Below are 11,380 nucleotides of genomic sequence, written 5' to 3'. Positions count from 1 at the left end.
CTACTGAGATTTCATTTTCACATTTATGAAATAAGGATAAACATGTCCACCCCCAAGGAGTGCTGCTGTTTAGTTGCTCAATCATGTCAGACTCTTTACGATCCCATGGACTGTAGCCCTCCAGTTTACTCTGTCCATGGTATTTCCCAGGGAAGGATACTGGAGTGGGTTGCCATTTCCTTCTTCAGGTGATCTTCCGGACCCAGAGATGAAACCCATGTCTCCTGCATTGGCAGGTAGATTCCTTACCACTGAGTCACCAGGGAAGACCCTTTTTGATAATAGCCATTATCAAACAGCCACAAAATTATTATTTTAATTTGTATTTTTGATTGTCAGTGACTTTTTTTTTTATTAATATATGTCTATGTATTTGTTTGTATTTATTTTACAAAATTCCTTTTCATGTCCTTTCTCATGCTCCTGAGTCATTCACTAATTTTTAAAATTGCTTTGTAGGAGCTCTTTATGATTTGAATAATAATTGTGGTGGAAACTGCCAGTTGCTTACCTGATATGCTTTCTTCGCTTCTTTCTTACTAACAGAACTGTTCTTATGGAGAAGGAAAGGGCAACCCACTACCATCCATGGGGTCGCAAAGAGTCAGATACAACTTAGTGACTAAGCACGCACACCTAACTTATAAACAATACTTGGTCATAAAAAAATAGCCTTACCTATGTCAAAATGTGTAATTCTTCAGCTCTGTGGTGTCTGCTTTACTTAAAATTGATTGGAAAAATTGTTTTAGTCTTTTTGTGTTTAATCATATAAAATGTTTTTTAATGTGTGCAGATATGAAGCACATAACTTAATTATTTAAATATTGTTTCAATCCAGAATATTTAGGTAATATGGTTGTCATTAATGATAAATCTTGCTGAAATAAGTTACAATTTACTGCCACTAATAAAACATCATAGCAATATTAAAAAAAAAGAACTGTTCTGAAATAGTTTATATAAATGAAGTTTTACAACATGCAGTTCTTTGTGTTTGGCTTCTTTCATTCATGTTTTCAAGGTTCATCTGTATTATAGCTCATATCAGTACTTCAGCCCTCTTAATTGCTGAACAATATTCTATTGTATATCTGGTTTATACGAGATTTTATTGTATTTCTTCATTCATCAGTTGATAGACATGTTCTTTCAATTTTTTGGCTATTATGAATAATGCTACTATGAACATTCATGTAGAAATTTTTGTGTAGCTGTATATTTTCATTTTTGTTAGTTATATACTGAAATAATATCAATACAAAAATAATACTGAGTATCAAAATATTGAACTCTATGGCAATGGCAACCCACTCCAGTACTCTTGCCTGCAAAACCCCATGGATGGAGGAGCCTGGTGCGCTGCAGTCCATGGGGTCTCGAAGAGTTGGACACGACTGAGCGACTTCACTTTCACTTTTCACTTTCATGCATTGGAGGAGGAAATGGCAACCCACTCCAATGTTCTTGCCTGGAGAATCCCAGGGATGGGAGCCTGGTGGGCTGCCGCCTATGGGGTCACACAGAGTCGAACACTACTGAAGTGACTTAGCAGCATGGATGTGAGAATTGGACTATAAAGAAAGCTGAGGGTCAAAGAATTGATGCTTTTGAACTGTGGTGTTGGAGAAGACTCTTGAGAGTCCCTTGGACTGTAAGGAAATGCAACCAGTCTATCCTAAAGGAAATCAGTCCTGAATATTCTTTGGAAGGACTAATGCTGAAGCTGAAACTCCAATACTGTGGCCACCTGATTCAAAGAACTGACTCATTTGAAAAGATCCTGATGCTGGGAAAGATTGAAGGTGGGAAGAGAAGGGGACGACAGAGGATGAGATGGTTGTATGGCATCACCGACACAATGGACGTGAGTTTGAGTAAATTCCGGGAGTTGGTGATGGACAGGGAGGCCTGGTGTGCTGCAGTCCATAGGGTCTCAAAGAGTTGGACACGACTGAGCGACTGAACTGAACTGATGCTGAAATTAATGGATTCCAAAGGAGGACATGATTCTTTGCCACATTAAATATTCATTCATTCATTCATTCAATATTTACAGTTTTGGACTTCCCTGGTGGTCCTTTGGTTAAGAATCTGCCTGCCAGTGCAAGGGACATGGGTTCAATCCCTGGTCCAGGAAGATTCCTCATGCTCCTGGGCAACTAAGCCCATGCACCACAACTACTGAGCCCGTCCTCTAGAACTGGAGAGCCATGACAAGAGAACAGCCCCACTTGCCACAACTAAAGAAAGCCTGAGTGCAACAAGAAGGACCTAGTGAGGCCAATAATAAATAATTTAAAAAATTTTAAAAATATTTATAGTTTCAATATATTCATTCATTTATTCAACTATCTATATTGAACGCTTACTATGTATCAGGCATTTTGCTAGGAGCCTGAAATAAAATATTACATGAAAATCCCCAGGAAGAAACTATTTTCATTTGAAAAATCTATTACAAATAGAACTGGACCTCAGATATTTTAGCTTAGTTTGTTGGCAGCTTTTTCCCTATAAGTGGAATTGTAAGTGGATCGTATGTTAACTCTATATTTAACCTTTTGAGGAACTTGCCAAGCTTTTTCCAAAGTAGTTGCCCTACATTACACTTCCACCAGCAGTTTTTAAGGGTTCTAATTTCTCCATATCCTGCCAACATTTGTTATAGTTTTTGATTGTAGCTATCCTAGTGGATGTGAAGTGGTATTTCATTGTGGTTTTGATTTGCATTTCCCTGATGACTAAAGATGTTAAGCCTCTTCCACAAAAGTGGAAAGCAGACTAGAATACTGAAATATTATGAAGCTATCATACCAGCTCTGAACTGTGTATCTCCAGACTTATTTTTTTAATATTTATTTATATTTATTTATTTGGATGAGCCAGGTCTTCGTGGTGGTAGGCAGGATCGTCCATCTTCGTTGTGGGATGCAAGATCTTTACTTGTGGCACGCAAACTCTTAGTTGCAGCATGTGGAATCTGGTTTCCTGGCCAGGAATTGAATTTGGGCCCCCTGCATTGGGAGCACAGAGTTTTAGTAACAAGATCACCATGGAAGTCCCCAGACTTATTTTTTATATGAGAGAAAAAATGGTAAGCCACTGGATTTGGAGGATCTATGGTGCAATTCTTTTTTTTTTTTCCTTTGGCTGACCACATGGCTTGCAGGACTTTAGTAGCTTGTGGTGAGACACTCAGTTGTGTCTGACTCTGCAACCCAATGAACTGTAGCCCGCAAAGGCTCCTCTGTCTGGGATTCTCCAGGCAAGAATACTGGAGTGGGTTCCCATTTTCTTCTCCAGGGAATTGTCCCAACCCAGGGATCAAAGCCAGGTCTCCTACATTGCAGGTGGATTCTTTACCATCTGAGCTACCAGGGAATTTATTTTATTTTATTCTTTAAAATCAATTTATTTATTTTAATTGGAGGCTGATTACTTCACAATCAGTTCAGTTCAGTCGCTCAGTCATGTCCAATTCTTTGCAACCCCGTGAACCACAGCACACCAGCCCTCCCTGTCCATCACCAACTCCCGGAGTCCACCCAAACTCACATCCATTGAGTTGGTGATGCTATCCAACCATCTCATCCTCTGTCATCCCCTTCTCCTCCTGCCCTCAATCTTTCCCAGCATCAGGATCTTTTCAAATGAGTCAGTTCTTCAAATCAGATGGCCAAAGTATTGGAGTTTCAGCTTCAACATCAGTCCTTCCAATGAACACTCAGGAATAATCTCCTTTAGGATGGACTGGTTGTATCTCCTTGGAGTCCAAGGGACTCTCAAGAGTCTTCTCCAACGCCACAGTTCAAAAGTATCAATTCTTCAGCACTCAGCTTTCTTTACAGTCCATCTCTCACATCCATACTTGACTATTGGAAAAATCATAGCCTTGACTAGATGGACCTTTGTGGACAAAGTAATGTCTCTGCTTTTTAATATGCTGTCTAGGTTGGTCATACCTTTCCTTCCAAGGAGTAAGCGTCTTTTAATTTCATGGCTGCAATCACCATCTGCAGTGATTTTGGAGCCCAGAAAAATAAAGTCAGCCACTGTTTATACTGTTTCCCCATCTATTTGCCATGAAGTGATGGGACTGGATGCCATGATCTTAGTTTTCTGACTGCTGAGCTTTAAGCCAACTTTTCCACTCTCCTCTTTCATTTTCATCAAGAAGCTCTTTAGTTCTTCTTCACTTTCTGCCATAAGGGTGGTGTTATCTACATATCTGAGGTTATTGATATTTCTCCTGGCAATCTTGATTCCAGCTTGTGCTTCTTCCAGCCCAGAGTTTCTCATGATGTACTCTGCATATAAGTTAAATAAGCAGGGTGACAATATACAGCCTTGATGTACTCCTTTCCTGATTTGGAACCAGGCTGTTGTTCCCTGTCCAGTTCTTTTTTTTTTTTCCATGTCCAGTTCTAACTGTTGCTTCCTGACCTGCATACAGGTTTCTCAAAAGGCATGTCAGGTGGTCTGGTATTCCCATCTCTTTCAGAATTTTCCACAGTTTCTTGTGATCCACAGAGTCAAAGGCTTTGGCATAGTCAATAAAGCAGAAATAGATGTTTTTCTGGAACTCTCGTGGTTTTTCGATGATCCAGCGGGTGTTGGCAATTTGATCTCTGGTTCCTCTGCCTTTTCTAAAACCAGCTTGAACATCTGGAAGTTCACAGTTCACATATTGCTGAAGCCTGGCTTGGAGAATTTTGAGCATTCCTTTACTAGCGTGTGAGATGAGTGCAATTGTGTGGTAATTTGAGAATTCTTTGGCATTGCCTTTCTTTGGGATTGGAATGAAAACTGACCTTTTCCAGTCCTGTGGCCACTGCTGAGTTTTCCAAATTTGCTGACACATTGAGTGCAGCACTTTCACAGCATCATCTTTTAGGATTTGAAATAGCTCAACTGGAATTCCATCACCTCCACTAGCTTTGTTCATAGTGATGCTTCCTAAGGCCCACTTGACTTCACATTCCAGGATGTCTGGCTCTAGGTGAGTGATCACACCATTGTGAATATCTGGGTCGTGAAGACCTTTTTTATATAGTTCTTCTGTGTATTCTTGCCACCTCTTCTAATACCTTCTGCTTCTGTTAGGTCCATACAATTTCTGTCCTTTATTGAGCCCATCTTCACATGAAATATTCCCTTGGTATCTCTAATTTTCTTGAAAAGATCTCTAGTCTTTCCCATTCTGTTGTTTTCCTCTATTTCATTTCATTGATCACTGAGGAAGGCTTTCTTAACTCTCCTTGCTATTCTTTGGAACTCTGCATTCAAATGGGTATATCTTTCCTTTTCTCCTTTGCTTTTTGCTTCTCTGCTTTTCACAGTTATTTGTAAGGCCTCCTCAGATAGCCATTTTGCTTTTTTGCATTTCTTTTCCATGGGGATGGTCTTGATCCCTGTCTCCTGTACAGTGTCACGAACCTCCATCCATAGTTCATCAGGCACTCTATCTATCAGATCTAGTCCCTTAAATCTATTTCTCACTTCCATTGTATAATCATAAGGGATTTTATTTAGGTCATACCTGAATGGTCTAGTGGTTTTCCCCACTTTCTTCAATTTCAGTCTGAATTTGGCAATAAGGAGTTCATGATCTGAGCCACAGTCAGCTCCCAGTCTTGTTTTTGCTGACTTATAGAGCTTCTCCATCTTTGGCTGCAAAGAATATAATCAATCTGATTTCGGTGTTCACCATGTGGTGATGTCCATGTGTAGAGTCTTCTCTCATGTTGTTGGAAGAGGGTGTTTGCTATGACCAGTGCATTCTTTTGGCAAAACTTTATTACCCTTCGCCCTGCTTCATTCGGTACTCTAAGGCCAAATTTGCCTGTTACTCCAGGTATTTCTTGACTTCCTACTTTTGCATTCCAGTCCCCTATAATGAAAAGGACATCTTTTTGGGGTGTTAGTCCTAAAAGGTCTTGTAGGTCTTCATAGAACCGTTCAACTTCAGCTCCTTCAGAGTTACTGGTTGGGGCATAGACTTGGATTACCATAATATTGAATGGTTTGCCTTGGAAACGAACAGAGATCATTCTGTCGTTTTTGAGCTTGCATCCAAGTACTGCATTTTGGACTCTTGTTGACTATGATGGCTACTCATTTCTTCTAAGGGATTCCTGCCCAAAGTAGTAGATATAATGGTCATCTGAGTTAAATTCACCCATTCCAGTCCAGCTTAGTTCGCTGATTCCTAGAATGTCAACGTTCACTCTTGCCATCTCCTGTTTGACCACTTCCAATTTGCCCTGATTTATGGACCTAACAGGAGAAGGCAATGGCACCCCGACTCCAGTACTCTTGCCTGGAAAATCCCATGGATGGAGGAGCCTGGTAGGCTGCAGTCCACGGGGTCACTAAGAGTCGGACACGACTGAGCGACTTCCCTTTCACTTTTGACTTTCATGCCTTGGAGAAGGCAAAGGCAACCCACTCCAGTGTTCTTGCCTGGAGAATCCCAGGGACGGGGCAGCCTGGTGGGCTGCCGTCTCTGGGGTCGCACAGAGTCAGACACAACTGAAGCGACGCAGCAGCAGCAGCAGCAGCATGGACCTAACATTCCAGGTTCCTATGCAATATTGCTCTTTACAGCATTAGACCTTGCTTCTATCACCAGTTCCATCCACAACTGGGTGTTGTTTTTGCTTTGGCTCCATCCATTCATTCTTTCTGGAGTTATTTCTCCACTGATTTCCAGTAGCATATTGGGCACCTACTGACCTGGGAAGTTCATCTTTCAGTGTCCTATCTTTTTGCCTTTTCATCCTGTTCATGGGGTTCTTATGGCAAGAATACTGAAGTGGTTTGCCATTCCCTTCTGCAGTGGACCACATTCTGTCAGACCTCTCCACCATGACCCATCCATCTTGGATGGCCCCACATGGCATGGCTTGGTTTCACTGAGTTAGATAAACTGTCATCCATGTGAGCAGATTGGCCAGTTGTCTGTAATTGTGGTTTCAGTCTGTCTGCCCTCTGATGCCCTCTCGCAACACCTACCATCTTATTTGGGTTTCTCTTACCTTGGACGTGGGGTATCTCTTCACGGCTGCTCCAGGAAAGCGCAGCCACTGCTCCTTACCTTGGCTACTTTACAATATTGTATTGGTTTTGCCATACATTGACATGAATCCACCACAGGTGTACATGTGATCCCTATCCTGAACCGCCCTCCCACCTCTCTCCCTATCCCGTCCCTCAGGGTCATCGCAGTGCACCAGCCCCGAGCACCCTGTCTCATGCATCAAACCTGGACTGGCGATCTGTTTCACATATGATAATATACATGTTTCGATGCTATTCTCTCAAATCATACCACCCTCGCCTTCTTCCACAGAGTCCAAAAGACTGTTCTTTGCAACTGTGTCTCTTTTGCTGTCTCGCATATAGGGTCATCATTACCATCTTTCTAAATTCCATATATATGTGTTAGTATACTGTATTGGTGTTTTTCTTTCTGACTTACTTCACTCTGTATAATAGGCTCCAGTTTCATCCACCTCATTAGAACTGATTCAAATGCATTTTTAATGGCTAATACTCCATTGAGTATATGTACCACAGCTTTCTTATCCATTCATCTGCTGACAGACATCTAGGTTGCTTCCATGTCCTGGCTATTATAAACAGTGCTGTGATGAACACTGGGGTACACGTGTCTCTTTCAATTCTGGTTTCCTCAGTGTGTATGCCCAGCAGTGGGATTGCTGGGTCATATGGCAGTTCTATTTCCAGTTTTTTAAGGAATCTCCACACTGTTCTCCATAATGGCTGTACTAGTTTGCATTCCCACCAACAGCGTAAGAGGGTTCCCTTTTCTCCATACTCTCTCCAGCATGTATTGTTTGTAGAATTTTGGATAGCAGCCATTCTGACTCCCGTGAGATGGTACCTCATTGTGGTTTTGATTTGCATTTCTCTGATAATGAGTGATGTTGAGCATCTTTTCATGTGTTTATTAGCCATCTGTATGTCTTCTTTGGAGAAATGTCTGTTTAGTTCTTTGGCCCCATTTTTTGATTGGGTCATTTATTTTTCATACCAGGGAATTTATTTTATCAGTTTCTGTGAATCCGGAATCTAAAACTATCTTAGCTGAGGCTACAGTTATCCAGTGGATGGACTGAGGCTGGAGATGGTTCAGTGACATGGCTGTTGAAAGGACTGTTCCTTACCACATGGACTTCTCCATAGGACTGCCTGAATGTCCTCACAGTTAGGCAACTGGCTTCTCCCAAGAGAGAAAGAGACTAAGATGGAAGCCCCTATACCAAAACACATACATCGCTTCCACTTTATTCTCTTTTCAGCATCTAGTCACTAAGTCTAGGCCACACTCAAGTAGAGAGGAAATAGGCTCCACTCCAGGAAGTGAAGAATATCAAAGAATTGGTGGGCATCTATTAAAACCAACACGCAGATACATTAACTTTTTGTTCTTTATAAATACTGAAAATGTTTTCCTTTCCACTTTGTTTATACAGCATGTCACCTTAAAGAAATAATTAATCCCACCCTTACCTACTGATTTGAAATGCCATTAAAATCCTGGATGAGTATTTTCCATTGATCCATATATAATATATTCAATATATAGCTATTTCTACTCTAGTGCCACATCACCATAACTATTGATTTTTCTCTATATATAATTGATCCTATCTTACTAGTTCTAATAACTAAAAGGTCTATCTTTTGTATGTGTGTTTCCCATTTTTCACATTCAAATTATATTCTAAAAACAAAATAACATCTACAGCTGTGAAGTTCAGTTAAATCTTTAACAACAGGCTCTCCAGGGAGAACAAAATGCCCTACTTTTTAGCATGTACTGATTTTTCTCCTATAAATACTGGTTTTAAGCTAGCAACTCACAATGTGGTGTTTCCTCCATACAGATATAATCGAGATAAATAATTTCAGAGCATAAATAACAGTAAAACAGTTAAGGGCTGAACTGTGTGTCACCAAATTCATAGGTTGAAACCCTGCCCCCAGTATTTCAGCATGTGACTCTATTGGGGATCGGGCCTTAAAAGAGATGATTAAGTTAAAATGAGACCACTGGGGTGGACCCAAATCCAATCTGACTGGTATCAACCTAAGAAGAGGATATCTGAACACGGGAGGCAGGCACACAGAGAAAAGGACAGTGTGAGGACATAGAAACACGCAGCCAGCTACAAGCTAAGGACAGAGGCCTCCCAGGAAACCAAATCTGTTGACACCTTGCTCTTGCATTGCCCCCAGAACTGTGAGAAAATAAATTTCTGTCACTTGAACTACTTAAGCCTTTTGTTATGGCAGTCCTAGCAAACTACAAAAGGCAGTACAGTAATTAGACTGTGATGAGTTTTCAGTACTTTTTAAAAATTCTCTTTAAATTATGCTTGCACAATTTTTATGTGTGACCACACGGCACGGCGTGAGGGTTCTTGGTTCCTGGACTAGGAGTCAAACCCTGGCTCCCTGCAGTGGAATCTCAGAGTCCTAACCACTGGACCACCAGAGAAGTCCACCATTTTATTTTCCTAAATAAGTTTTGTAAAGAAACTTGTAAAGCTTTCTTTATTTGCTGTCTTAAGCCAGGTTTGTGCACAGCACGCAGGATCCTAATTCCCTGACCAGGAAATTGAACCTGTGTACCCCGCATTGGGACCACACAGCCCCAGCCACTGGACCGCCAGGGATGTCCCCAGAACTAATAGTAAATGTGCTTTTCAAAAGTAATTAAGGACACCTTGCCCTCAGTTTGGATTTACCTTACAGATAAAATCCCCTCTGTTCCTCCCTCCACTTTGAGAATCCCTGACGAGGCATAAGGGAAGGACCAGCCAGCGGGTATCCCCATTTACGCGTCACTGTAAAGTGGAGGCCTTAAAGGACATAAAGGTGAAGAAAACCTAGACAAACTTGAGCCAGTCTTTTAAAAATTACCAATGATAAACAAACGGGCATTGCCTTGGCAAGCAAGACTTTTAATGACAGGCTGACGTAGGCTGGCAGAGTTTGAGAGAGTGGTTTTTATAACAGGCGAGCTCCTTTAGGCTGCAGTTTTTAGCATAACCTGGCTGGCTGCAACTTGTGGCCTCGCACCTCCCAGGTGGAGGTCACAGACTCTCTTGTGGTGAGGATCCCTAGACAGAGCGACACTAACCACAGGAAGAAGAGAGAGATGGCGAGGTAAGGACAGTTTTTTGAGGGACAGAGGAAAGGAGCCCTTTATAGGTACGGAAACTCCGGGTGTTAGCCTCGACAAGCGGATCTGAGGAAGCACCGGCTCCTTCTACTCCTCTCTGAAGCCCAAAGGAACAGCCGCGGCTTAAAGGCCCTCGGTTCCGCCCTGGGGCCTTTGTTCCGGCGCTTAACGTTCCAGAGTCAAACGCCTGAGGGATGTGGGTGGGGGCGGGAGCTGCAAAGCAGCAAACCGGGGGCGGGCGGAGCGGAGACCGCGTCACCGCTGCAGCCGCTAGGGGGCGCGCGAGCCCTTGCAGCCGCCCGGCCCCCGCGCCTGCGCAGATAGCCGCGCACGTGACCGTCGCCCCCGGGAGTCCGCGCCCCCGCGTGTTACATAACCCGTGCCCTGGCGGCGGCGTGGGTGGCGCGTCTGGCTCGGAGAGCTGGGAGCGTTACCAGCAATCGCCATTTGGCCACCACCCTTGCGTTTGGCGCAGTGGCTTTTCATTTTTTGAATCCCGACGCTGCCATTTACCAGCTCTAGTCACAGACAAGTTGGTTAGCCTTTCCGAGCCCCAGTGTATGAACCTGTAAACACTGGGCCATCTTAGTTGTGTGGATTAAATGAGAGGTGATGGGGTTGCATCAGGCACACTTAAAGTGAGCTCAACAATTAGGGCTTCTCTGGGGGCGCAGCGTTAAAGAATCCTTCTGCCAATGTAGGAGACAGGTTCCATCCTTGGGGAAGCTTCCCCTGGAAGCTTCCTGCGGCAACTCACCGCACGCAGTACTCTTGCGTGGAGAATTCCATGGACAGAGGAGCCTGGTGGGCAACAGTTCAAGGGGTCGCAAAGACTTGAACGCGACTGAGCACGGGAGTGTGCACACAAACACACCAATTCTCAGATTAAATAGGGTGGCAGGTCTCCAGGTACTGCTCCCCACCAACGGTGGGACTGGACTCTGCCCTTGGCTCTAGGCCTGAGCCTGACTGTGGTTCTAGTGTTTTGCTTTTCAAACTAGTGTTTTAAGCTGCCCCTTTTCTGTATAACACGACCCACCTTCTGAAGGCAGTCTTAACAGTTTCATCTGGCACCCACCCAAAGAAGCAGAAGTCCCTTCCTGCGCTGGGAGGAAAACAGGCTTACTTACCAAGGGCTATCTCCAACGTGGCACAGGAGTATGA

The sequence above is a fragment of the Bos indicus x Bos taurus genome, chromosome 5, assembly GCF_003369695.1.
Source record: "Bos indicus x Bos taurus breed Angus x Brahman F1 hybrid chromosome 5, Bos_hybrid_MaternalHap_v2.0, whole genome shotgun sequence".
NCBI classification, from domain to species: Eukaryota; Metazoa; Chordata; class Mammalia; order Artiodactyla; family Bovidae; genus Bos; species Bos indicus x Bos taurus.
Note: the sequence above shows the minus strand (reverse complement) of the source record.